Source organism: Rhincodon typus, chromosome 26 (assembly GCF_021869965.1).
Source record: "Rhincodon typus isolate 14 chromosome 26, sRhiTyp1.1, whole genome shotgun sequence".
Taxonomy (NCBI): domain Eukaryota; kingdom Metazoa; phylum Chordata; class Chondrichthyes; order Orectolobiformes; family Rhincodontidae; genus Rhincodon; species Rhincodon typus.
This window is the reverse complement of record NC_063357.1, coordinates 2,820,145-2,847,364: the sequence shown is the minus strand read 5'-3', so window position 1 is coordinate 2,847,364 and position 27,220 is coordinate 2,820,145. Positions and strand designations below refer to the sequence as shown.

General features: G+C 42.4%; 1 protein-coding gene and 1 long non-coding RNA gene across 4 annotated transcripts in view; one reads left to right on the top strand and one right to left on the bottom strand.

Annotated features, from left to right (window-relative positions):
• The window catches only part of fam222ba (family with sequence similarity 222 member Ba), a 55,238-nt gene extending 48,707 nt beyond the window's left edge, over positions 1-6,531 (bottom strand). For 2 of the 3 annotated variants that reach the window (XM_048612782.1, XM_048612781.1), the window contains exon 1: positions 6,395-6,531. The gene's annotated coding sequence lies outside the window, so the exon portion shown is untranslated. Of the gene's footprint in view, positions 1-5,958; positions 6,150-6,394 lie in introns of those variants that run through there. The other variant, XM_020512100.2, reaches the window with a different exon arrangement.
• On the top strand, positions 6,271-7,311 carry LOC125486199. Its single transcript, XR_007264889.1, has 2 exons — positions 6,271-6,433; positions 6,890-7,311. It is a non-coding gene; the product is annotated as an uncharacterized LOC125486199 (long non-coding RNA).
• Positions 7,312-27,220: the final 19,909 nt, after the last annotated feature.

The window sequence follows — 27,220 nt, the reverse complement described above, 5'->3', positions numbered from 1 at the left end:
CAGGTCTGAATAAAGACTAGGAATTGGTGCAGGCATGGTGGGCCAAGGGCCTGTTCCTGTGCTGTATTGTTCTTTGAATGAACCTAGATATGCACTTAAAAGTTAATTTTAAACACATTCACAAACATTAACTCATCTGGTTAGGTTCATCCCAAAACAGTTAGGGGTCTCTGGTATTACAAAGACATGATCCTTTCCATGTACTAAATTTACTCGGTCCTCGTAGGCAAACTGCTCTAGAATGGAGAATTTGCAATGGGGTAGGGGATGGTTTAGGGCACAGCCAAATTCAGTGTCATGTGCAAATTTCAGCGAGGATCATGATCAAAAGCAGGAACTTACTTCCAACAACCAGGTACTTTGGAACCATTCTTCAGAGTGTTACCATTTTGAAATTAGAGTCTGAACTGCAAAATGCTTGCATCATACAATTGGTATGGCAGCTTTTCCACTAGATTTCAGAATCACAATATTCTTCTGTTGCACTTACAACAGAACTTACAGTTGCAAAACGTCATCAGTAGGAATGCAGCAAATCTTTTAGAGTGAGGTAGAACAAATTTCCCTAAACATTCAAAGTTTGAACTTCACACCAAAGGATCTAAGTACATTAACTTTAAAGCAAAATGGGCAATGAATGCATAACTGGCACAAATGCTAAAATGACAATTTTTTCAAATGCTTCATATGCTAAGAAATAAGATATACATATATTCAATAATATAATGAGAGATCCAGGGCCTGCATGGGAAGATTGAAAGACTACAGATACTTAAATTTACCCAGACATGCAGCCCAACCCCCCCTCCCTCACTCCCCTGCCAGGAAGTCGATAAGAGGATGTGCTCCTTCATCTTTCAGTTTCCATTTAACTTTGAGCAATTCACAGATTACAACTCTTTCTGGAATGCCTTGGTCTCTCCCTGGACCCTCGAGGCTAACACTCCACATTAGAACAGTAACAAGTTAAACCCAAATGTTCCTGGCTCCAAGTCACTGCACATTTGAAAAGGTTTTGGAACCCAGTTACAATTGCTGCATTTTGATCTGAAATGCTTGTTAATTATTAACAACTACATAATCTAAATATAGAACAAAGAATCTTAGAAACCCTACAGTGTGGAAGCAGGCCATTCAGCCCATCAAGTCCACACCGACCCTCTAAACAGCATCCCACGCAGACCTTGCCCTATCCCCATAACCCTGCATTTCCCATGGCCAATCCACCTAACCTGCACGTCTTGGGACTGTGGAAGGATAGCCACGCAAGCACAGTAGAAATGCACAAACTTCACACAGTTGTCAGAGGGTAGAATCAAACCTGGGTCCCTGGCACTGTGAGGCAGCAGTGCTAACCACTGAGCCACTGTTCCACCCCTTTCTGGTGCACTAAATCACATTTTAATGCACTCAGGGCGCAAGACTCCTGTGCCAAGCAGAAAATGTTCACTGCAAGAAATAGGTTTATTTGTAATTTGAAGTGTCTTAAAGAGCTTTCAGGACAATTTTATCATTTCCAGCCCCTCCACCTCAAACTGCTGCCTAGGTGGAAGTTCCAAAGAACTCAAACTGACTTGTATATAAGCAAATGCATTCAATCAGGCCTACCTTCATCTCTCATACTGTGATTAAAAGCTGGTTGTAGTTAAATGATAGGCCTCTGCAACTGTTCTGATATAAAAGAAATGTCCAAAACATGTCCACATTGATGACTGTTGGAGACTGAAGGCGGCAGAAAATTAAGGAAATAAAAGCTTTCCAATGATTCAATGGATATCAAAAATTCCTGTGGATGATAACAAAACTGAGGGATTACACTCAGTAGGAGAGAGTGAAGATATTGGCTCTTTTCCCCAGAAAAGCAAAGAATACGAGGTGGCCTTTCAAAACATGGAAGACAGTTTGACAGGATAGATAAAGAAAAGAATATTGCAATTGTGGATAGTCCAGAAATCAGTCATTAGCAATACAAAATAGTCACTAACAGGTCCATAAGAGGAATTTGAGAATTTTTTTTCTAAAAACCCAGAGAGTGGCAAGATTAGGGGTCTTGCTCCCACAGGAAGTAGTTGAGATGAATCATATAGGTACATTTAAAAAAGGAGAAATTAGATAATTAGAGGACAGAGAAATAAATCAGATGCGTTTATCGGGAAAGTTAAAAGTATAGAAAGGAAGAAGTCAGACTGAGCACAAGACAAATGGGCTGAATATTCCATGTACCTGCAGCCAAGTCAGTCTATTCACTGCATGCCTTTGATGTTGGTCAAGTAGAAAACAAAAAGGGAAGAACACTGTTCAAGCTTCTGATTGCTATCCATGGCCCCTGCAGCAGGATGCGTGTTCAAGGAGCATAAACATATATGGCTTTGCTTTCATCACCATACTCCTCCTATCCTCATCATCCCACTCAAAGAGCTCAGACTGACTCAAATGACAAAACAACAATTTGAGCAGATCAGAAGCCAAGATCTGGATAGCACAGGTACAGGCACTAAATGCAATACCTCAATGTTATGATGGGAATTGGTATACTCTTATGTGGATAAGAAGAGGTTGGAAGTAATGAGGAACTCAACATCTTCAAAATTAGACTAAAAGGATATAAAAAATGGTAAGGAAAACAATTTAATTCAGTTGTGATTGAACAGGGCCAGCACAGGGGTTGAACTACGGTCATCGAAAATTCTAAATTACATCGATATTCTGAAGCAATATCTCAAAGCATTTATCAAGAATCAATTTGATAGCAATTGGTCTGGAATACAAGAGTTCCTACTATCTCTGGTCTAGAATACATTTGGGTACAAGAATGCCATCCACAAACTCAAGTCAACTTTAGTTGGTTAGATTGAGCTTCTAAATTGATTAAGTACCCTTCTATCAAGGAGAAGAGTTTTAATAATTGCCATCCCAAGGGATGGGTTAGGATGTGCACTATGGTTGCTACAGAATTTCTAAGGGTTAAATACAAAGACAAAAAGTTGGATCGGTTTCAGAGCCACAAGACATTATGGTGTAATATCCTAAATTCCACAAGCCCTCCCCTCACCATCCCAGGGCAAGACAAATGATAAGAGGCAAGACAGTATGATCAGTCCTCTTTCTGAAGAGGTTTAACTGGATTTTGATAGATACATGACAAAGAAGCTCAACAGCTTGCTGTCTGGAGATTTCCAACTTCTGGCTGTAAATATCAGATCTGAAAACTCATCACAAGCAAACTTCATATTTAAAAGTTGAGCTCGGTTCCAGCTCCAGAGTAGACTTCGAGAAATCCAGCAACCTATCAAGAGCGACTTTAATTCACAAGAGGAAGCAAGATGTGATGGCTGTTATACAGTGCATTGAGTACTGGAATTGGGAGGCCATGTTGCGGCTGTACAGGACATTAGCAAGGCCACTATTGGAATACTGCATGCAATTCTGGTCTCCCTGTTATAAGAAGGATGTTGTGAAATTTGAAAGGGCTCAGAAAAGATTTACAAGGACAGTGCCAGGGTTGTAGAGTTTGAGCTATAGGGAGAGGCTGCATAGACTGGGGCTATTTTTCCTAGAATGTTGGAGGCTGAGGGGTGAACTTATAGAGGTTTATAAAATCATGAGGTTCATGGGTAGGGTAAATAGACAAGGTCTTGTCCCTGGGGTGGGGGAATCCAAAACTAGAGGGCATAGGTTTAAGGAGAGAGAGGGGAAAGATTTAAAAAAGGGACCTAAGAGGCAACTTTTTCCACACAGACGGAATGAGCTGCCAGAGGAAGTGGTGGGGGCTGGTACGATTACAACATTTAAAAGGCAGCTGGATAGCTTTATGAATAGGAAGGGTTTAAAGGGATAAGAGCCAAATGCTGGCAAATGGGACTAGATTAGTTTAGGATATCTGGTTGGCATGGATGAATTGGACCAAAGGGTCTGTTTCTGTGCTGTATACCTCTATGACACTATGTCCATTCAAACCCCAATATAATAATGCTTTGGCAAATTAAGTATATCCTACCAACAATCTTATCACCCTCCTCCTTGCAGTTCCCCAGACAGTAGCTGGGGGAATTGGTAATTTGTCAACAGTCATTACCTCTTTTCAATTAAATTCTGGGGAATGACTGGCACTCATTGCAGTGTTCAAAATTTACAGTACACTTTACTCCATGACCTCTCCAGGAACAGGAAATACTGTTGAAGCACTATTAGACTTAAACTATATAGCATAACTAACACAGTCTTTTCTGACTCACACCTAGGAAGCCAGCAACCTCCAGCACAAATGAAAATTTTCAGGCACTTCTGTTTATTCAGCATGCTTTAAAAGTCAGGCCTAAATAAACACCCTTTCAGTGATGTATGAAGCTAAACAGGTGTTTGAGAATAAATTATATCCCATCCTACAAAAGCAGAAAATATACACGCACAATATTAAATGAGCTTCAGAACTTGAAACCTGTGTTTAAACAACAGGGGCTCTCTTGAAAAAGACATTCACATGGGAACAATCAGAAAACATTTACGTAAAATCTGACTCCCTAGGAAATTACTGTCCTCTTGCTTTAATTATCCCAATTAGTTAAATGTGCAGACATTTAGAAAATGTAGTTTTAGTACAAGAATTTTTTTAAAAAACATCAACATAATTATATGGCAAGTCAACCAAAACACTTGCAAGGTCCATTGAAAATTATATCACAGCTCAAGTTTTAAGTATATGGCTTGGACATCTGAAAGCCTCAACTGCTGTGTAAAAAGACTTAAATAGGAGCAAGTTGCCTGCATTACCGAGCGTCAAAGTGTAAACGACATCTTGAGGATTAAACTGATCAAGATGAAATTTGCCTAGCAACCGACTCATTAAAAAGCAGGGTTCAGAAACAGGCCAGCAATTCATTCTCTTATCTCTCCGGCTAGAGATAAGACAGTCTCCATCTACTCACAATGAGCAGCTTCTTCGAGAATTTCATGGCTCATATTCACAATTTCAGTGTTCCCACCTATCTCACCCACCTCCCCACCACCACCACCACCACACAAATAAAACACAGTGAAAAATAATTTCAGCTCTAATTCTCCCCACATTGCCTCATTTCCGTGTGTTTTGTTCTCTGACAATTCACAAGTTAAAAAAAAAGGACCACACATTTAAAGTACAACAATGTCGCACGATCAAAATTAATTGTTATGCTGAGGGTGGGGGGGAGGAATATTTAATGACAAACTCCTGCCGTTCTGCGCAAATGATTAGTCACGCTGGATTCCTTGCTAATCAATTCAAGATAAACTGTTTTTTAAAAAACGGGACGAGAAGGGGAAATGCCTTTGTAACAATGGCGTACTGTAAAAGATTGCAGATTGCCTCCGCTGATTAAACCCTGCATCAGCCATAAGGTTATGCCACCGCCTAGCACCACAATCCCTCATGATGGGAGATGAAAAGGGGTTGGCAATTCAAATCAAGCAGCGATTTTCTCTCCCCACATTAATCTTCATGTGACACGGGCAGACGGCTTGGGTTTAATAGAGATTTGCAGAGCGGACAACAACCCTCGCCTTGAAATACGGCATTTTAAGTAGCATTCTTTGAAGTTGCCCTTTTAAAATGAGCGCATTAAAGAAAAGGCTTGACACAGGAGAGAAAAAATTCACACACACACAAAGCCAGACTGACAAGCCAGACTGACGCCTCAGCGGCTGCATTTCAAGATGCATTTAGCCTCCCATTCTCATCATTTAAAACGTTTTTAAAATAAACTTTTTGAGGATAAGTTAACTTCAGCACTTCTTGGGAAATTTGAAATTTTAAAAAAAAAACACAAAATGACACACCGGTGTGGTTGCCATTTGCACCAATCTCAACGTATCGAGGTGCAAACACCCTCCCAAAACAAAAATCAAATATTTTGGACATGAATTCGAGAGAAAATTTCAGACATTTAAAAAGTTAAATAGACACAACTGGCAAATTCTTACTCTTAAATATTCTCTGCAAAGGCAGCAACCTCTACACAAGACCGGCGGCGTTTGTTATGCATCGTTTAAAGCGTTATTGTATAAGAAAATATCCCCGCGATCGTAAAATTTCATTTAGAGACACTTTTGGAAGAGAGAAAGCAGGAAAAAACCCTCCCGAGCTCTCAAACCCATCTCCCTGCCGGAAGTAAGGCAGCAGCTGGCGTAATGGACAAAGCGATTAACCAATGGAGTGCCGGGAACTGTAGCAGGGCCCCGCCCATTAAGGGCATAAAACACCTATCGGTGACGGGCAGGAGGCGGGCCTTCCGTTTGTTATCCGGCGCCCGCCCCTCTTTTGTTAAGCGTCCGACGCCACCGCAATAATTTAAACGAACACCAGCCAGGGCGCGGAGCAAGATCCACCAAGCGACGACGACGCTGTGCAGACACTTACTTTCTGTGGAGCTGACAGGACTGCATAGTTAAACTGTGGGTAAGATCATGAATTCATTTGCTGCTCCGGCCCGCGCCGCTCACTCGCTCGCAGCCGCTACGACTGCGGCAAAAAAAACGCCAGACGCGGCGACGGGCAGTGCGTACGCATGCGCACTACGGGCCAACTCGAATGCGTCTTGACGGTAAAGCACCGGTGACTCAATACGCGTGCGCTGTACCGGCCCGCCGCCGGCAAAAAAAAAACGCATGCGTCTTGAATGTGTTTGCCGGCAAACTTCATACGCATGCGCTACCCAACACTTTCTGCGGAGTACGCATGCGTATCCACGGTATCTGTCAATGCCAATTTCACTCTGGCAGCTCTGACTGGTGCAAACTTTTTAAAAAAAAAAAGTTCACGCGTATTTCATAACATTTTTAAAAAGTTTTTCTTTGCAGGTCACTCCTCCGTGGTCTGTTTCCGTTCATGTTTTCTTGTTTTTTATATCCCAAGGAACGTTGAAGTGGAAAGAATGTGGCGCTCCTATCGGTTGGAGGACCACAGGATTGGAGGCAATGATGCTCAATACATCACATTTAGATCGACATAAACAATTAACCCATTGTTTAATAATGCATGTTATAGACTAAGAGGTTTCACAAATAGAGACAACTCCAAGTTATGGAGCGGAAGATTTGGAAAGGGGATTGTTATGTGTTCTGGATGGATTATTTTCATTCATTCGTTCACGGAATCTGGGTAACACTGGCTAGACCAGCATTTATTGTCCATCCCTACTTGCCCAGAGGGCAGTTGAGTGTCAACCACATTGCTGTGGGTCTGGAACCACATGCAGACCCAGACCAGGGAAGGAGCCAGTGACACCCACCTCCCACCAGTGAATAAATAAAAGAATAAAAATAATGGCAAAAATGCATTACACTATGCTAACTGACTAAATTCTACCTGCCCTTTTTAGATTCTTAATCAATAAGGGAATCAAGGATTATAGGCAAAGGCAGGAAAGTGGAGCTGACAATTATCAAATCAGCCATGATCTCACTGAGTGGTGACGCAATCCAAGGGATCAAATGGCTTACTTCTCATACATCTGATAGCCGCCTTAAACTCAGCAGGTGTGGTACTATGACGACAAGGTGCAGGGCTGGATGAACACAGCAGGCCAAGCAGCATCATAGGAGCAGAGAGGCTGACGTTTCGGGCCTAGACCCTTCATCAGAAAAGGGGAAGGGGGTTTTGAAATAAATAGGGAGAGAGTGGGAGGCGGATAGAAGAGGGATAGAGGAGAGGATAGGTGGAGAGGAAACAAACAGGTCGAAGAGGTGGGGATGGGGCCAGGAAAGGTGAGTGTAGGTAGGGAGTTAGGAAGGGGATAGGTCAGTCCAGGGAGGACGGACAGGTCAAGGGGGCGGGATGAGGTTGGTCGGTAGGAGATGGAGGTGCGGCTTGAGGTGGGAGGAGGGGATAGGTGGGAGGAAGAACAGGTTAGGGAGGCAGGGACGAGCTGGACTGGTTTTGGGATGCGGTAGGGGGAGGGGAGATTTTGAAACTTGTGAAATCCACATTGATACCATTGGGCTGCAGGGTTCCCAAGCGGAATATGAGTTGCTGTTCCTGCAACCTTCGGGTGGCATCGTTGTGGCACTGCAGGAGGCCCAGGATGGACATGTCGTCTGAGGAATGGGAGGGAGAGTTGAAATGGTTCGCGACTGGGAGGTGCAGTTGTTTGTTGCGAACCGAGCGTAAGTGTTCTGCAAAGCGGTCCCCGAGTCTCCGCTTGGTTTCCCCGATGTAGAGGAAGCCACACCGGGTACAGCGGATGCAGTATACCACATTGGCAGATGTGCAGGTGAACATCTGCTTGATGTGGAAAGTCTTCTTGGGGCCTGGGATGGGGGTGAGGGAGGAGGTATGGGGGCAGGTGTAGCACTTCCTGCGGTTGCAGGGAAAAGTGCCGGGTGTGGTGGAGCTGGAGGGGAGTGTGGAGCGGACAAGGGAGTCACGGAGAGAGTTGTCCCTCCGGAAAGCAGATAAAGGTGGGGAGGGAAAGATGTCTTTGGTGGTGGGGTCGGATTGCAGATGGCGGAAGTGTCGGAGGATGATGCGTTGGATCCGGAGGTTGGTGGGGTGGTACGTGAGGACGAGGGGGATTCTTTTTTGGTTTTTATTGCGTGGACGGGGTGTGAGGGATGAGGTGCGGGAGATGTGGGAGACACGGTTGAGGGCGTTCTCGACCACCGAGGAGGGGAAGTTACGGTCCTTGAAAAACGAGGACAACTGAGATGTACGGGAGTGGAATGCCTCATCCTGGGAGCAGATGCGGCAGAGGCGAAGGAATTGGGAATAGGGGATAGCATTTTTGCAGGAAGGTGGGTGGGAGGAGGAGTATTCTAGGTAGCTGTGGGAGTCGGTGGGCTTGAAATGAATATCGGTTTCGAGGTGGTTGCCCGATATGGAGACAGAGAGGTCCAGGAAGGGGAGAGAGGTGTTAGAGATGGTCCAGGTAAATTTAAGGTTGGGGTGGAAGGTGTTAGTGAAGTGTATGAACTGTTCGAGCTCCTCGTGGGAGCACGAGGCGGCACCGATACAGTCATCAATGTAACGGAGGAAGAGGTGGGGTTTAGGGCCGGTGTAGGTACAGAAGAGGGATTGTTCCACATAACCTACAAAGAGGCAGGCGTAGGTGTGGTACTATGTTTTGAGAGAGAAACAATTAACATTGAGTGTATGACGTCTTCGAAATAGGCTATTAAATGGTGGTTTTGTGCTGTTGACAGAGGTGAGGAAGAGTGAGTACAACAAATTACGAATATGCCTTGAGCAAAAGACAATGGAGGTTCAGGAACGATAGAGATGTAAAATAGGTATAAATGTTAGGTGTGAAAAAGAGAAAATGCAACCACTCTGCTGAAAGCAAAGCCAATAAAGCATAGCCCATGTGGTTGCGGTGGTGGTGATGGGGGCAGGTGCAGTGTTGTAATCAAGTTGGAGAAAGAGGTCTTATTCTTAACTTCTGAAGAAGAGTCAGATTGGACTCACCAAGTTAACTCTGTTTCTCTCTCCACAGATGGTGTCAGACCTGCTGAGTTTCTCCAGCATTATCTGCATTTGTTTAATATTCTGCAGTATTTTGCTTTTTATTACTCTGAGATTGTTGAGTCTGTAGAGGCTGTAAAATGTGAAACTGAAGAATGAGGTGGTGTTCCTCAAACTTGCATTGAGGTTCCTTGGAACACCTAGCAGGCCCAGGGTGGAAATGTTAGCATGAAAGCAAGATTATTTACTGATATCTCCAGCAACTGGAAGGTCAGGTCAGTCTTGCACAAAACAGTTAGCCAGCCCAAATTCAGTCTTGTCAATGTAAAGGAAATCCCACTGTGAGCAGTGAATACATCGAAGTACAAGTAAAATGCTGCTTCACCTGGAAGGTATGTTGGAGCCTTGGACAAGAGGAGCAAGAAGGTGAATGGACAAGTGCAATTGCATGAGAAGGTGCCATAGTAAGGGGGAGGAAGTTTTAGGAGTAATGGATGAGTGAACCAGACTGTCGAAGAAGAAATTGTCCCTGTGGAAGAACTCGGCAGGTCTGTCTAGCAGCATCTGTGGAAAGAGAAACAGCTAATATTTCAAGTTCAACTATTCTTCTTTATCACTAAGCAAGACAGGGATCACATGCCTCACTTTTCCCGAGTGTTTCAACCTTAGCAAGTTCAGGAGAAAAATCAACTGCCATTGATGCTTGTGGGGCCTGCTGTGTGTAAATGGCCCCCACATTTCTGCATGTAATGGTGAATATAGAGTCAGATATACAGCACGGAAACAGACCCTTCAGTCCAACTTGTCCATGCTGACCAGATATCCTAGATAAATCTAGTCCCATTTGCCAGAATTTGATCCGTATCCCTCTAAACCCTCCTTATTCATATACCAATCCAGATGCCTTTTAAATGTTGTACCCATACTAGTCTCCTCCACTTCCTCTGGCAGCTCGTTCCATACATGCACCACCCTCTGTGTGCAAAAGTTGCCCCTTAGGTCCCTTTTATGTCTTCCCCTCTCACCTTAAACCTATGCCTCTCTAGTTTTGGAACTCCCCCATCCCAGGGAAAAGATCTTGGCTATATACCCTTTCTATGCACCTTATGATTTTAGAAACCTCTATAAGGTTGCCCCTTAGCCTCTGACACTTCAGGGAAAATAGCCCCAGCCTATTCAGTCTCCCCCTATAGCTGAAACCCTCCAACCCTGGCAACATCCTTTAAATCTTGTCTGAACCCTTTCAAGTTTCACAACATCCTTCCTATAGCAGGGAGAATAAGATTGCATGCAATACTCCAAAAATGGCCTAAGCAATGTCCTGTACAACTACAACATGACCTTCCCAACTCCTGTACTCAATGCACTGACCAATAAAGGCAAGCAAACCAAACACCTCTTTCACTATCCTATTTACCTGCAACTCCACTTTCAAGGAACTATGAACCTGAACTCCAATGTCTCTTTGTTCAGCAACACTCCCCAGGACCTTACCATTAAGTATATAAGTCCTGCTCTGATTTGCCTTCCAAAATGCAGCACCTCACAGCTACTTAAATTAAACTCCATTTGCCACTCCTCAGCCCATTGGCCCATCTGATCAAGATCTCATTGTACTCTGTCTTCTTCTCTGTCCACAACACCTCCAATTTTAAAGTCATCTACAAACTTACTAACCACACGTCCTACATTCAAAAGCAGTGGACCCAGCACTGATCCTTGTGGCACACCACTGGTCACAAGCCTCCAGTCTGAGAAGCAACCCTCCACCATCACCCTCTGTCTCCAACCTTTAGCTAGTTCTCTGTATTCCGCATGATCTAACCTTGCTAACCAGCCTAATATGAGGAACCTTGTCAAATGCCTTACCAAAGTCCATATAGATCGCATCCACCACTGTACCCTCATCAATCCTCTTTGTTACTTCTTCAAAAAAAACTCGATCAAGTTAGTGAGACATGATTTCCCACGAACAAAGCCATGTTGACTATCCCTAATCAGTCCTTGCCTTTCCAAATGTATCTAAATGCTGTCCCTCAGGATTCCCTCCAACACTTGTCCACCACTGATGTTAGGCTCACCGGTCTATAGTCCCCTGGCTTTTCCTTACCACCTTTCTTAAATAATGGCACCACGTTAGCCACCCTCCAATCTTCCGGCATCTCACCTGTGGCTATCGATCATACAAATATTTCCGCAAGGGGCCCAGCAATCTCTTCCTAGCTTCCCACAGAGTTCTAGGGTACACCTGATCAGGTCCCAGGGATTTATCCACCTTTGTGTTTTAAGATGTTCAGCATCTCTTCCTCTGTAATATGGACATTTTTCAAAATTTAACTATTTATTTCCCCATGTTCTCTGTCTTCCATGTCCTTCTCCACAGTAAACACTGATGCAAAATACTCATTTAGTATCTTCCCCCATCTCCTGTGGTCCCACACGTAGGTGGCCTTGCTGATCTTTAAGGGACCCTATTCTCTCCTTAGTTACCCTTTTGTCCTTGGTGTATTTGTAGAATCCCTCTGGATTCTCCTTAACCCTATTTGCCCTCCTGATTTCCCTCTTGTATACTCCTCCTGCCTTTATACTCTTCTAGGGATTCACTCAATCTCTGCTGTCTATACCTGACATATGCTCCCTTCTTTTTCTTGACCAAAACCTCAGTTTCGCTCATTATGTTTAATATGTTTCGATACAAAAAAAACTCCAGATGGCCAAAAGTTGTGAAATAGCTAAAGAAATGCAAGTCCTGTTTTTTGACTTTTGTGAACCTGTGCCCTGAAGTTAGGCTTTACATAATTGGAATATAAACACAGGTTGAAAGATTCTTGGTGGTTTTGCAGGAAAGGTCTTCAGCTGTTTTAAGTCATCTGACTTCGAAGACTCGAGAAAAGTACTTTTTTTTTTCCCCACAGATGTACAAACTTGGTCTCTTTCCAAACTCAATTTTGGCCAGCATTCCAAAAACCAGTCATCAGACAGCTGCAGCAATTAGGTGTGGACTGCATAACTCAGAGTGGGTCCCACTGGACATGCGATTTATCCTCAATGAAAGATGCTCCAATATACTACACTGCATTACAGTCAGTCTGCACCATAGCCTTCACTTGCTGTTCACTGTGTAGTGACCAGGTGAAATTCTGCTGGCTGGTTTATGAAACCACTGTGCACAAGATCCAGTTCATTGTCCCTAACGGTATGGAGCTGACCTCCGCTTTTTAAATTTTAAAATGTGATGTTTGAAATGCATCTACAAAATGCATTCAATGTTACGTTCTGCACTGCCTAATTTACCCCAAATAAATTGGACTCATGAACATTTCGGAAATTAACAGTGGTGTAAATGGTTAGTACTTGTTGACAAATCTAAATGACTACCTGTTTTAACATAGATGCTTTAAGTGGCAGCCATTGTACCTGAATCACCAAACAACTAACTGTTCCTGAATAGGCACATTTACATTATCTCTGCTTACAATCACATACAGAGACAGAGTGGATATGAGGAGCATGTTTCCACCTGTGGGAGAATCCAGAAATTGGAGGTCACTGTTTCAAAATAGCCAGCAGTCCATTTGAGAGAAATCTCTTCTCTTCAAGGGTTGTGAATGTTTGGAACTCCGAAGCAGACTCATTATACCTTTTTCTTAAATTGTTCATCGATTGTTGATAAAAGGGGTGAAGTGTTAATCCGAGTAGACTGTAATCTGAAGTACTCCAATCAGCTTTGTTTTTATTGAACAGCTCAAGGGTCTACTCCTCCAAATTTGCATGTTTGTTTATTGATGAAGGGTGTGGCCAGATACCATTTGGAAGCAGAATACCAGCTTTGCCATGTATACCCCTGTGGCATATCTCACCTGAGAGTATTTAAAGCTGACGCTGAATCAAAGTACTCAATTTCACATCAGCTGTGATGCTGTGGTTGAAACTTCACCTCTGGGTCAAAGAGTTGCAAGTTCAAGCCCTACTCCAACCAAATGGCCCACGCTGTTACAAAATCCAATGCCCTTTATAACATTGCTTAAACAGATCAGCTGGTCATTATCACCTTTGCTGTTTGACAGAGTTTGCTTTGTGCAAATTGACTGGTTTCTGTATATTACAACAGTAGCTGCAAAAAGTATTATACTTCGGGATGTCCCAAGATTGTGAAAACTACCATGTCACTTAGGTAAGCACAAAAGCTCAGCCCAGCTCGAGAAAAGAACTAAACAGAAGTGAGCAATGACTGGAACACAATCTCTGCATCTTTTTCACTGTCTTGACTTCAGAGTTCTGTTAGGGCTTTCGACAACTTCTGAATCTCTCATTTTGTCATATGCTTGCAAAGACACTAGGCCTTTTATTTACATCATATATCTTACCTTGAGAGCCTGCCTCCAGTTGTAGATGGAGATACTAATTTGGCGTCTTTGTGGCGGTTTGATAATTATAATAGGCTACTCGATATTTGTGTCTCCAAACTAGCCTGTGGCCATTACAGTCTGGCACAGATCCCCACCTCCTTTTCGCCTGAAGGCACAGTCTTGCTTGCCATTAAACAATACTCCTTGAGGTAATTTTGCATATAGTGGCAGGCAGATCCACACCTTCCCTTTCCTGCTTATGTTAGTAAGTTAATGTCAGCCCATCTGCAAACATCAAATCAACCAGTTCTTTTCGAAATGCTTCAATTTGGTAACCTAAATGAAAACTCTCATGGCACCTAGATTTTGTTACGTGATAGAATTACATTTATGCAGTGCCTTTCTTGACCTCACGATGACAGAAAGTACTTCTAAGACAATCAAATAGTTTTGGAAAAGTAGTTAATATTGTAATGGAGCAAACGTGGCACTAATTTGCAGACAGCTGGCTCCTGCAAACTACAATAAAATAAATACAGACAGAAAAGGCTGTAAATATTCGACCAGTGAAGAAAGTGAATGACCTGATTATCTATCCTTCTTTAAGGGTTGTTGGTTCAGGGATAAATATTAGTCAGGCCACCAGGCGGTTCTTCCCTATTCTTCTTCTCATAGCACTTTGGGATCTTTTATGTTCATCAGGGAGAATAGACAGGTCCTTTGTTTTAACATCTCTGAAAGACCACATTCTCCCGGAACATACCGCTGGAGTATCAGCTGTGAGACTGAAGTCTCCAGAGTGGAATTTGAACCCACAACCTTCTGACTTAGGAATGAAAATTCTCTCACTTTCTTTCTACAGCTACAGCTGTTACTGCGCCAGACCCTTGTCCACACAATCAATGGACTCTGTGTCCCAGTGTACATGGTGCAGAATTTAATCATGATCATTCCACTCCTCTATTTGACATAATATTTCAATGTTTTGTGGAAACTTCCTGCTGAGAATTAACCAGTTTAGAAGTAATATACACATTCATTACAGAGAGAACACTGAGAGTTTCAAGATTACATAATATGGTTGAGATCTCATAGGTTTCAATTGCATCCAGTGATGATGCCAGGGAACTTCAAATATGAAAGACAGGCAAAAGTATAATTCTGCAGTTATGCACTGACCTGACTGAACTGAAACATCACTTGAGTGTAGCTGAGAAAAGACATATTTTGTTGATGATTTTTGTCTTGCACTTGTTTATATTCTGTTGTTCCCCATTACTTTGGTACTTCTTGTGAATTGTCCTGATCAGTGCAAGATGAAAACTGACAAAATGTGACTTTTTTTCAGCAATACTAATGTTCCTTGCTAATCCACTACCTTCTTTGTTAAAATGTGCTCCAGACAACACGACTGAGCGGACTGTCTTAACTTTAAGATTCAACGTCCATTATTCCAGATTCCCCCACCAAAGGAAACCTGCATCAGTCCTGTCCAATCCATTTTATTGGTTTAAATGCCTTAATCACATCATCTTCCTTTCCAAATTCAAGTGAATAAAAGTCAAGACTGTCCCAATTGTTTCCATAAATATAATGCCTCTTCGTGTTCATTTTTAAGATACTTTCTGTGTAATTTGATTGCTGCTGAGAAACTGACTGAGCCACAAATGAAGACGTTTGGACATGCCTTCTGGAAAGGATGGGCTTAAGAACCATTGTAAAGGCAGGATGGGATGAGAGAAATGCACCTAGGACTCTACACTAAACACCAACTAAAATGATTGACTTCTCCTAACTCTAAGCAACAGGATGCCAGAAGTCTCTGGATCTGGAGATCACATCCATCATGTTTCCTGCCACTGGGGGTATGTAAATTGGCCACCATGTTTCTGATATCCTGCATCTGTGTTCCAAGCAATGTACATCCCAAAAACAAGTCATTAGCTCTAATTGGTCCGTGTTTATTTTATATTTCAAACAAACCTCCTGCCACTCTTTTGTTTCATTGGATCAGTATACCCTCCCTCCCTTCATTCCTCCTTTCCTTTCTCAGATCCTCACCTAGCTTTCCCTTAAACACATCTTATGCTCCCTATGGTACTGAGTTCCACTTTCCTACCGTGCTGGGTAAATAAGGTTCTCTCAATTTCCTCTGGGGCGTATTATTCATCCTTTCATAAGGAAAACTCCAAGTAGGTGGGGGTTTGGATGCAAAACACATCATTTATTTATTTGGCTCCAATTTTTAAGATTATAAATGAATAAATTTGCAAATGTCTTTCAGAGCCAAACACCTTTCTGGAGGGATGAATAGTGTTGCCGTTAGGTCAGCCAATGTAGTACTACACAAAAATGCCTTTTTCTACCTTAGTCCAGATATCAATTTAAGATGGTTCAGGTAAGTTTACAAATGTCACTAAAATTGGTGGTGTAGTGGACAGTGAAGAAGTTTATCTCGGAATACCATGGAACCTTGATCAGATGGGCCAAAGTGCCAAGGAGTGGCAGATAGAGTTTAATTTAGATAAATGTGAGGTATTGTGTTTTGGTAAGGCAAACCGGGAAAGGATTTATAATGGTAGGGCCCTGGGGAGTGTTGCTGAACAAAGACACCTAGGGATGCAGGTGCACAATTCCTTAAAAGTGGAGCTGCAGGTAAACAGGATGGTGAAGAAGGCATTTGGCATGTTTGCCTTCATTAGTCAGAACATTGAGCATAGTAGTTGGGAGGTCATGCTGCAGCTGTACAAAACATTGGCTAGGCCACTTTTGGAGTATCGCGTGCAATTCTGGTCTCCCTGCTATAGAAAGGATGTTGTGAAACTAGAAAGGGCTCAGAAAGGATCTACAAGTATGTTGCTGGGATTGGAGGCTTTCAGCTATAGGGAGAAGCTGAATAGGCTGGGTTTTTTTCTCTGGAGTGTCAGAGGCTGAGGGCAACCTTTATAGAGGTTTCTAAAATCATGAGGTGCATGGATAGGTGAATAGCCAAGGCCTTTTTCCCACGGTAGGGGAACCCAAAACTAGAGGGCATAGATTCATGCAAAGCGTGGTGTATGTATGGATCAAGCTGCCAGAGGAAGTAGTGGAGGCTGGTCAATTACAACATTTAAAAGGCATCTGGATGGGTACATGAATAGGAAGCAGTTAGAGGGTATAGACAAAATGCTGACAAACGGGACTAGATCAGTTTACGATATCTGGTCAGTGCAGACCAGTTGGACTGAAGGGTCTGTTTCTGTGCTGTACAGCCCTATGACTCTAGAAACCAGTGATTAATGAAATATTGTATGTTCAGCCTGAGAAAGATTGATGAATTGAAAGAAAAATGTCCATTTTTATCTGCTCTTGGGATTATTATTATTGATTACATGTCTGCAGCAAGTATAATTATAAAATGTGTTGTGGCTTTTGAAGAGATGGCAAACCTTGTTCCACTGTCCACAATGTGGCTCAAAATTTAAAGTGGTCTTTTCAGAAAAGCTTGGTAACACAGTGTATTGTGGCTGCATTTTGATTGGTTACCATTCCAAACCCCATAAATTCTCAATCTTGGTACTGTAGCCACAGAAAGACAGTGAGTGGAAATCCAGCCATTTCTACCAGAACTGGAGGAAATGGCCAGAAGGCCAGCAGGTTCAATTGGTACTGAGGCCAGTCGATCTCTGACTTGGAAAGGGATCAGAGGACAAGTATTTGGTTTTTCCCTGGCTGGAATCCAAGACTGTCTGCAAATATTTACAGTGGAAACAGAAAAATTTACATTTACAGGAGCAGGGTGTCTTGCTTCAATTGCACAGGGCTTTGGTGAGATCATACCTGGAGTACTGTGCGCAGTTTTAGTTTCCTTATCTGAGGAAGAATGTCCTGACGATAGGGGGACTGCAAACAAAAGTTGACCAGACTGAGTCCTGGGATGGCAGGACTGATGCATGAAGTATGAACTGGATTGGTTAGGACAACATTTCCTGGAGTTTTAGAGAAATGATGGGGGATCTCATAGAAGCCGATAAAATTCTAACGGGACTGGACAGGGCAAACACAGGATGTTCCTGATGACCATTGTATTTTGTAATACTAACGAAGACAGGAAGTCTACTATTAATGATAGGGACCTGGGTAGTGTTGTAGAACAGAGAGACCTAGGGGTTTAGGTACATAATTATTTGAAATTTTCATCACAGGTAGATGGGATGGTTAATCATGTAGCACATTTATTTTCATTGCTCAAACCTTGAGTATTGGAGTTGGGACATCATGTTGAGGTTGTACAGGACATTGGTGAGGTTTCTTCTGCGTGGTGTGTGCAGTTCTGGTCGCCTTGTTATAGGAAAGATATTTTTAAACTGGAAAAGTTTCAGAAAAGATTTACCAGGATGTTGCTGGGACTGGAGGGTTTGAGTTATAAAAGTAGTTTGGAAAGGCTGGGACCTTTTTCACTGGAGTGTAGGAAGTTGAGGGGTAACCTTATTGGGTTTTATAAAATCATGAGGGGCATAGTTAAGGTGAATGACAAGGGTCTTTTCCCTAAGGTGGGGGAGTTCAAAACTAGGGGACATATTTTTAGGGTGAGAGGAGAAAGATTTAAAAAGGACATGAGGGGTAACTTTTTTTTTACAGAGTGGTTCCTGTGTGGAATAAACTTCCAGAGGAAGTGGTGCATGCAGGTACAGTGACAATGTTTAAAAGCCATTCGGATAAATTTGTGAATAGGAAAGGTTTGGAGGGATATGGGTCACAAGCAGGCAGAGGGGACTAGTTTAGTTTGGGAACATGGTTGGCATGGACTGGTTGAACCAAAGGGTCTGTTTCCATGTTGTATGACTCTACAATTCCATGACTTTATGAGCAGGGAGTCCAGAACTAGGGGTCACAGTCTAAGGACATAGGGTAGGCCATTTAGGACAGAGATGAGGAGAAATTTCTTCACGCAGTGAGCAGTGAGCCTGTGGAATTCTCTGCCACAGAAAGTGGTTGAGGCCAAGACATTGAATGTTTTCAGGAAGGAGTTAGATACAGTTCCTGGGGCTAAAGGGAACAAAGGTTTTGGGGAAAATATGGGAATAGGGTGCCTTTCTCAAACTCAATGTCCTAAATGCTTTCCAGTCAATTAATATTTTCAAAGCTCTTCCAATGTAGTATTTAGAGGAAAGTAGCAGCCAATTCATGCACAGAAGGATCCCACAGACAGCAATGAGATAATGGTCAGTTTGTTTATTAGTGATGTTGGTTGAGCAATAATCATTGGTCCAGATGCCAGAAAGAATTCTCCTGCTGCTTTCAAATAGCAGCTGCAGAATCTTTTACATCCACCTGAGAGAGTTGACAGCACCTTGATTTCATCTCTCTGAGAAATGCTATCTCCAACAGTGCAGCACTCCTTGTGTAATGCATCAATCTAGATTTTACATTAAAATGTCTGTTGTGGAACTTGAACCTATAACCTTCTGACTTCAAAAATACTATTCACCAAGATGGTATTGCTCTTAAACAATAATTCCTTCATCCTAAGGTGAAGGTCAGCTCGTTTTAGAGATTCACATTTGTTAAATAACTGCATCTGTTAACTGGATTTGAGTGATGTGCTTTTGTTTTTGCTGTTGAGCAGAGCATTATTAATTAGACTGGAATTCTTATGTTACATGGAAAGTTATTGCCAGTTTGTTGATTTACAATTGTCAGTCTAGTTTCTAGAAAACAATAATACATTGTATTTGTGTAACAGCTTTGTAAGGTTCTTTTTGGGAGTTTAATCAGTTTAAAGTTTAATGTCATTTGGAGATGTGACTGAAAGCTTTATTAAAGAGATTCATTACAAGAATTTTGAAGGAGGAGAGGCAATGAGATTTAGGGAAGGTATTTCAAAGCAAAAGCTTCAAGCATGAACACGAATGGTGGGTGAATCATAGAGTCCTTGCAGTGTGGGAGTGGCCCATCAAGTATACATTGACTCTTCAGGGATCATCCCACCCAGATCCACTCCATCCTTGTAACCCTGCATTTCCCATGGCTAATCCACCTACACTATGGGCAATTTAGCATGGCCAATCCATCTAATCTGCATATTTTTGGACTGTGGGAGAAAACCAGTGCACCTGGCAGAAACCCACACAAACACAGGGAGAGTGTGCAAACTGTACACAGACAGTCGACCAAGGCTGGAATTTAACCCAGGTCCCTAGCACTGTGAGGTAGCAGTGCTTACCACTGAGTCACCGTTTTATCGGGTGGTTTAATATCCAGAATGCTCAAGAGGCCAGAGTGAGGAAAATGCAGCGATCTCTGAGGGTTGTGTGACCGGACAATGTTAGAGAGTGGCATGAAGCCATGGAGCGATTTGGAAACAAGGATATGACTTTGAAAGTTGAAGTGTAGCTGCCTGTCTGGTAAATGTAGGTCAACTAGTGAGCAAGGTAGTGAGTGACCACAGCTCGATGTCAGGCTCACGGGTGGCAGAGTATCGCATACATTTGCGTTGTGGAGAATGGAAGGTGGAAGGACTGTCAGGGCTCTGTTGAAATACTCCAGGCCCAAAGTAATGGGATATACCAGACTATTAAATGAAGTGACAATGATGTACATTTAAAATGCATAGATCCACCAACATCAATATTAAAATTTGAGCTACAGCCTCGCCAAGAAGAAAAAGACATTGTGCTGTTTACAAGCACTTTACAGCCACTTTACAGTCTAAGACCCCTGTTAGACTTCAGCTGGGGTATTGTTTGCAGTTCTGGGCACCACATTATAGGAAAGATGCAAACCCACTGGAGAGAGTGCAGAAGCAATTTACAAGAATAGTTCCAGGAATGAGGAACTTCAGTGAGGAGGATGAATTGAAGAATTTGGGACTATTCTCCTTGGACAGCAGAAGACTGAGAGGAGATCTGATAGAGGTTTCCAAACTCATGATTAGGCTGGATAATGTAGCTAGGGAGATATTGATCCTACTCAAAAAAGGAGGAAGAAGCAGAGGGCATAGATTTATAGTGATCTACAAAAGAAGCAAGGGTGAAATGAGGAAAAATCTCTTCACTCGGTGAGTGGTTAGGGTCTAGAATGCACTGCCTGGAAGTGTGGTGGAGGCAGGTTCACTTGAGGCACTGAGGGCCATTGGATGATTATTTGGATAGAAATGGTGTGGAAGGGTATGGGGGGAAAAAACAGAAGATTGGCATGTGGTACTGATGCTCATTTAACAAGCTAGCACAGGCACCATGGGCCGAATGGCTTCTTTCTGTGCATAACAGTTGGGAAATAAAAGTACTTTTGAAATACAAGAAGAACATGTTGGAGAAACTGGCTGCATCTGTGGAGACAGAAACAAAGTTAACATTTCCAATCCAAATCTTTTTTTGGAGAGACTCTTCTTCAGAAGTACATTTTGAAGTTTAGTCACTTTTGTAATGTTGGAAATGCAGCAGCCAATTTACCATCAGCAAATTCCTACAAGCAGCAACGTGATAGCGACTAAATAATCATTTTTGAGACGTTGATTGAGACATAAGCATTGGCTAGGTCTCTGGAGAGAACTCCCTTGATCTTCTATGAATAAAAATTGTGTCTGTGGGATTTTTCAGAATCCAGCTAGTCTGGTGGAGGGGGTCTTGGTTTACTGTCTCATCTTCAATACAGTGATGTGGGTTTTGCCTCTAGTAGGTTATCTTACCCATGTTATGCATACATTGTCTGTTGTAAACATCGGAAATTGGGCATGGTACTGAAAGATCCAACAGCTCACTAATATATATATATGTATATTACATCTCTCAGAGATCGAAGTATCAGAGCTCACACTAAACCATTCTGCTGCAAACAGCAACATGTTATCAACAGCCTGTGACACTTCGTGTGGTATGATGATGTCTAAGATCTTTTATTTTCCTTTATTCATTCACAGGATGGGAGCATCACTGGCTAGGCAGCATTTATTGCCCAGAGGGGCGCTTCAGAGCCAACCACATTGCTGTGAGTCTGGAGTCACATGTGGTCATCATTAGACTCTTAATTCCAGATATTTATTGAATTCAAATTCCACCATCTGCCGTGGCAGGATTTGAACCTGGGTCCCCAGAACATGATCTGGGTCTCATGGATTAACAGCCCAGCGATAATACCACTAGGTCATCGCCTTCCCTTCTATAACTCCAGGTCAAATGCAGTGGTGCAGTGATGATACTCATGAGCACATCTCTTAGATATATACTGATATACTGTCTGTGAGACATAATGTGTGTGACAGACAAAGTTCCTGACAGTGCAGGGCTCCCTTGGTACTGCACTGCACTGCAATGGTCAGGCTTGGTTTCTGCACTCAAACCCTGGAGTGGGAAAGTACGAAACGATGAGAAAGCATTCACATAGAATTCCAACTTTCACCTCTTCAGTCGAGGCCAGACTGGAGATGCTACAATCTCCTGAAATTAAAAAAGACAATATTTAACCCAACATATTTATTAATCTTTATTTATTCTGGTGATACTGATGGTGTGTGTCATTATAGCCACTGGAAGGAGCTTGTAATGATTTATATTGTTGCCTGGCAATGTACGTATTTGTAAATCCAGACTCTGCAATTGTAGTCATTAGTGGAGCTATTCCCTGATTATCTGATTGTAGTTAGATTCTGCTGTCTCTATTCTACTGTGAACATTGCAACCACATACAAACAGCAGGATCAATGACAATTTCAGCAGTCTTTTCATTTCTGCCCTGCTTGTAAATATCTGGCAAGGCTCAGTGAACAGCACACTTACTCCGAGTCAGAAAATCATGTGTTTCATTTCCATTCCAGAAACTTAGGCACATATCCACTCCCCAGCGCTGAGGGAGCGCCGCACTGTCGGAGGGTCAGCGCTGAGGGTGCGCCGCACTGTCGGAGGGTCAGTGCTAATGGAGCATTTTAAGCTATGATCTGCAGTTCTACGTCCTCCCACAAGAGGGAACATCCTTTCCACATCCACCTAGTCAGATTCCCTAGGGCCATGTATGTTTCACTTCAGTTACCTCCCTCTCTAGAGGATACAGACCCAAGCTGTCTAGTCTTTCCTCATAAGGCAATACACTCATTCCAGGTTTAGTCTCATAAAGTCCATACAGTACACAGTATTCCACATGTGGTCTCCCTAATACCCTGTATAGCTGAATCATAACCTCTCTACTCTTGCATTCAATTCCCGTTGCAATAAAAATCATATTCTATAAGCTTTTGTGATTACTTGCTGTACCTGCGTACTAACAATCTGCGATTTATGCACCAGGATGCCCAGAACTCTCCACATCTCAGAGCTCACCCTTCACCATTTAGATAATACACCTCTTTTTTTTAAATTCTTTCGCCAAAATGGGCAATTTAACACTTTCCATTTGCCAGATCTTTGCCCACTCACCTAACCTATTGACATGTATTTGTAGGCTCCTTAATGTCCTCTTCATAACTTACTTTCCTACCTATCTTTGCGTCATCAGCAAATTTAGCGACCATTCCTTGGGTCCCTTCATCCGACTCATTGATTAAATTGTAAAGAGTTGAAGCTCCAGCACCGTCCCCAATCGCATCTTATTCGTGGCATCCTGACAGCCTGAAAAAGACTCATTTTTTCCAACTCTCTGCTTCCTGTTAGCCAGCTAATCTTCTTTCCAGGCAAATATATTATTGCCAACACTGAGTTTTCAAGCAAGTTTTTAATTCAATGCCCAGAATCCAGTGGTTTTTTTTGGGAACAGAGAGTTCCACTATCCTTTTCTCTGAAGAAGTGCTTCCTGACATCAGACCCTCCAAGGCTAATGCTAAGGTTAAGATTTTTTTCCCCTTTGTTCTGGAATACGCACCCCCACCCCCACCAGAGGAAATGATTTTTCTACCCCCTGCCCCCAACATTGGATCCTTCTTCGCTGTGAAGGGTTGCTGAGCTGTCAGAAGGTAACAAGAGATGCTAAAAATTCTGCAATTTGGTGTCAAGAAAATCTCATTAACAGTAACAGACAGGAGCTGTTAAAGGAACAAAACCTCAGTTGATCATAAAGATGGAGCCATTTTGCTGCTGTGCTGATGTGAGAGTCTCACTGAATTTGAAATTACAAAGTGTGTTATGCCAGGCTTTAAGAGAGATTTCTAACACCGAACATAAGGGGCTATGGCTTTGTTAGGCTCTGGATTTTATTCCCCAGGCACGTTGGATAAATTGATTTTCTGCTTCAGCCTAACTGCCAATGGTCTTTTGAGTAAATAGAAAATGTAATATTACATTACTGTTAGCTGCTAATGACACAGACAAGGTCATAGGCACAAGATTGTCCTTACAGTGTCAAATCAATAGCACTACTTTGCAAAGAATTCAGGAGGCAATTTAGTCCTCTAAAATACTGTCATTAAAGTTACAGGATAAGCACAGACAAGATGGGCTCCTCAAAAATACACAAGGAAAGCCAAACCAAGGTGACAAATTAAAGAGCTGACAGAGCAGGGGATGGTACAGGGGATTGTAGTGAATGAATGGAGGCTTATTCCAGTCTCTAGCTAGTTTTCCTACTTCCCAGAAAATAAAAACAACGTGGCTCCCATTGGGATCAGACGTTATCAGTCACCAGGAGATACTGTGATATTGAAATGAAATTCAGTTGCTGGGCACTTACATTAATTGTTTTATTCATACATTTCCTTCTCTCAAATTTCATTACAACGTTTCCCACTCTTGGATATGAGGTTCTGACAGTTTCATTTATGCTCATGTTTCTGCTGCGGGGAAATATTTCACCCATTATCACACTGAATTTTATTGATTTTCAAACAGATGCCTGGCCTCCTAACATGTCCAAGTGATCAGATTTCTGTGATGATTTTGCAGCTCACTCACAGACCATTTGGCCCACCTGGTCTATGTTGACGTTTATCCTTTGCATGAGCTTCCTCCCATCTTTTGCCCTATCACTGTATCCTTTTTGGCTTTGTGCAAAGCTGTCGTGATGAGTTCTTTGTGAGCTGCGGGAGCAGCAGCTGGGAGGAAGCCATGTGTGCCCTGGAAGATCCAGAGAGAGTGGTTGAATATTTGACGAGATCAGCAGATCTACACACTTGTGCAGGTCCTGTGTTGGAGCAATTTCTCACATAAAGATAATTCACTTTTTATTTTTACCCTTTCCCAATATATTTTAGAACTAACGAATTGAAGGTTGGGGGAGGTGAGATTGTTTATTGGAGCGGGGTTTTGCAGGATTATGCATTGAAACCTTCATACATTCATCCAAATAGTGTTAGCAATTCTACTTATGTCCACCTTTCCAATTTACTACAAGAACAATAACACCTTGCATTTATATCATGCCTTCAACATACTAAGTCATGCCAAGTCACAGAAGCATACAACTATATCACTTGGGAGCAGATGTAGGCTATATAGTCCCTCAAACCTGCTCTGTGCTTCAACAAAATGACGAGTGATCTGTTTGTGTTTCAAATACCATATTCCCATTTATATCTGATAACCTCTGGTTCACTTACTTAACAAGGATCTATCTACCATCACCTTAAAAATACTCAATGACGGCCTCCATCACTTTCTGAAGCAAAGACTTCCAAAGTTGCAAATCCTCTGAGTAGAAAGAAAAATCTTCTCATCTCTGTCCTAAAAGGTGACCCCTAATTTTAAAACGGTGCTCCCTACTTTTAGACTCACCCATTGAGGAAACATTAGAATACAGGAAAGAGATAGATAGAGTGCTTGGTGGCATGATGTAAAGTTAACAATTTCTCCATCAACGTAAGCAAGACTAAGGAAGCTGGTCATTGACCCCAGGAAGTGGGGTGGAGGGCATGCCCCTGTCTGCATCAGTGGGGCTGAGGTGGAGATGGTCGAGAGAGCATCAAGTTCCTGGGAGTGATGATCACCAACAATCTGTCCTGGTCCAGCCACGTTGATGCGCCAATCAAGAAAATACAACAATGCCTCTACTTCCTCAGGAGGCTAAGGAAATTCGGCATGTTTGTAAAGGGAGAGGTGATGGCCTCCTGGTATTATTGCTGGACTGATAATCTAGAGGCCCAGTTAATGTTCCAGGGACCCAGGTTCAAATCCTGCCATGGTAGATTGTTGAATTTGAGTTCAGTAAAGGGGAAAAAAATCTGGAATTAAAAATCTAATGATGATTGTGAAGCCATTGTTGGAAAAACCCATCTGGTCCACTAATGTCCTTTAGGGAAGGAAACTGCCATCCTTACCTGGTCTGGCCTACATGTGACTCCAGACCCACAGAAATGTGGTTGACTCTTAACTGCCCTCTGGGCAATTAGGGATGGACAATAAATGCTGCCTGGCCAGTGACTGCCTCATCCTGTGAATGAATAAAAGAGAAGGCTCTTACTAAGTTTTTTGGATGTATCACATAAAGCATTCTATCCAGATGCATCACGGTCTGGTATGGCAACTGTTCTGCCCAGGACCGCAAGAAACTACAGAGAGTGTGAACACAGCCCAGTCCATCAGGAAGCCCACCTTGCATCCATCGACTCCATCTACACTTCCCGCTGCCTCAGGAAGGCAGCCAACATCATCAAAGACCCCTCCGACCCCAGTTATACTCTCGCAACCTCTTCCATCAGGCAGAAGATACAAAACCTTAAACACAAGTACCAACAGATTCAAGAACAGCTTCTTCCCTGCTGTGATTAGACTTCTGAATGCACCTCTCAAATTTTAAATTTAAGGTTGATCTCGTTCTTTGTGCACCTTCTCTGCAGCCATAACATTGTATGCCTTGCTCTGTTCTTTTACCCTAATGCACATTATATGTATGATCTGTCTGAACTGCACAAAACAAAACTTTTCACATGTGACATTAATAAATCAAATCAAATCAAATCAAAATCATTTCAATATCGACATTGTCAAGACCATTCAGGATTGTACACACTTCAATCAGGTCACTTTTCACATTTTTAAATTCCAACTAAAACAAGCCTAGCCTGTATAAACTTTCCTCATGAGACAAGTCCTCACTCTAGGTATCAATCTTGTACACCTCCACTGAACCACCCTGAATAATTCATATCCTGCTTCAAACAAAGGCACCAAAACCACACACAGTATTTGGGATGTGGTCCCAATGCTCTTTATAACTGGATTAATAACATGTTCAGTTGGATAGTGTTCCTTCCTAATTACTTGCTGTACTTGCATACTAGCTTTTTGTGATTCATGCACTGGAACATCTAGATCCCTCTGCACCTCTGAATTCTGCAGATCTTCTCCTTTTAGGTAATACACTGTTTTTATTTTTCATGCTAAAGTCTACAATTTCACATTTCCCACATTGTTCACCAGAACTTCAGATACAGAGCCTTTAGTTTTGTTACTTTCGTAACATTTAATCTTGATTGTTGGCATTGTTTTCACTCAGAAAACAGGCCCATCTTTTCTTGCCCCATTGCCATTCCCTTTGA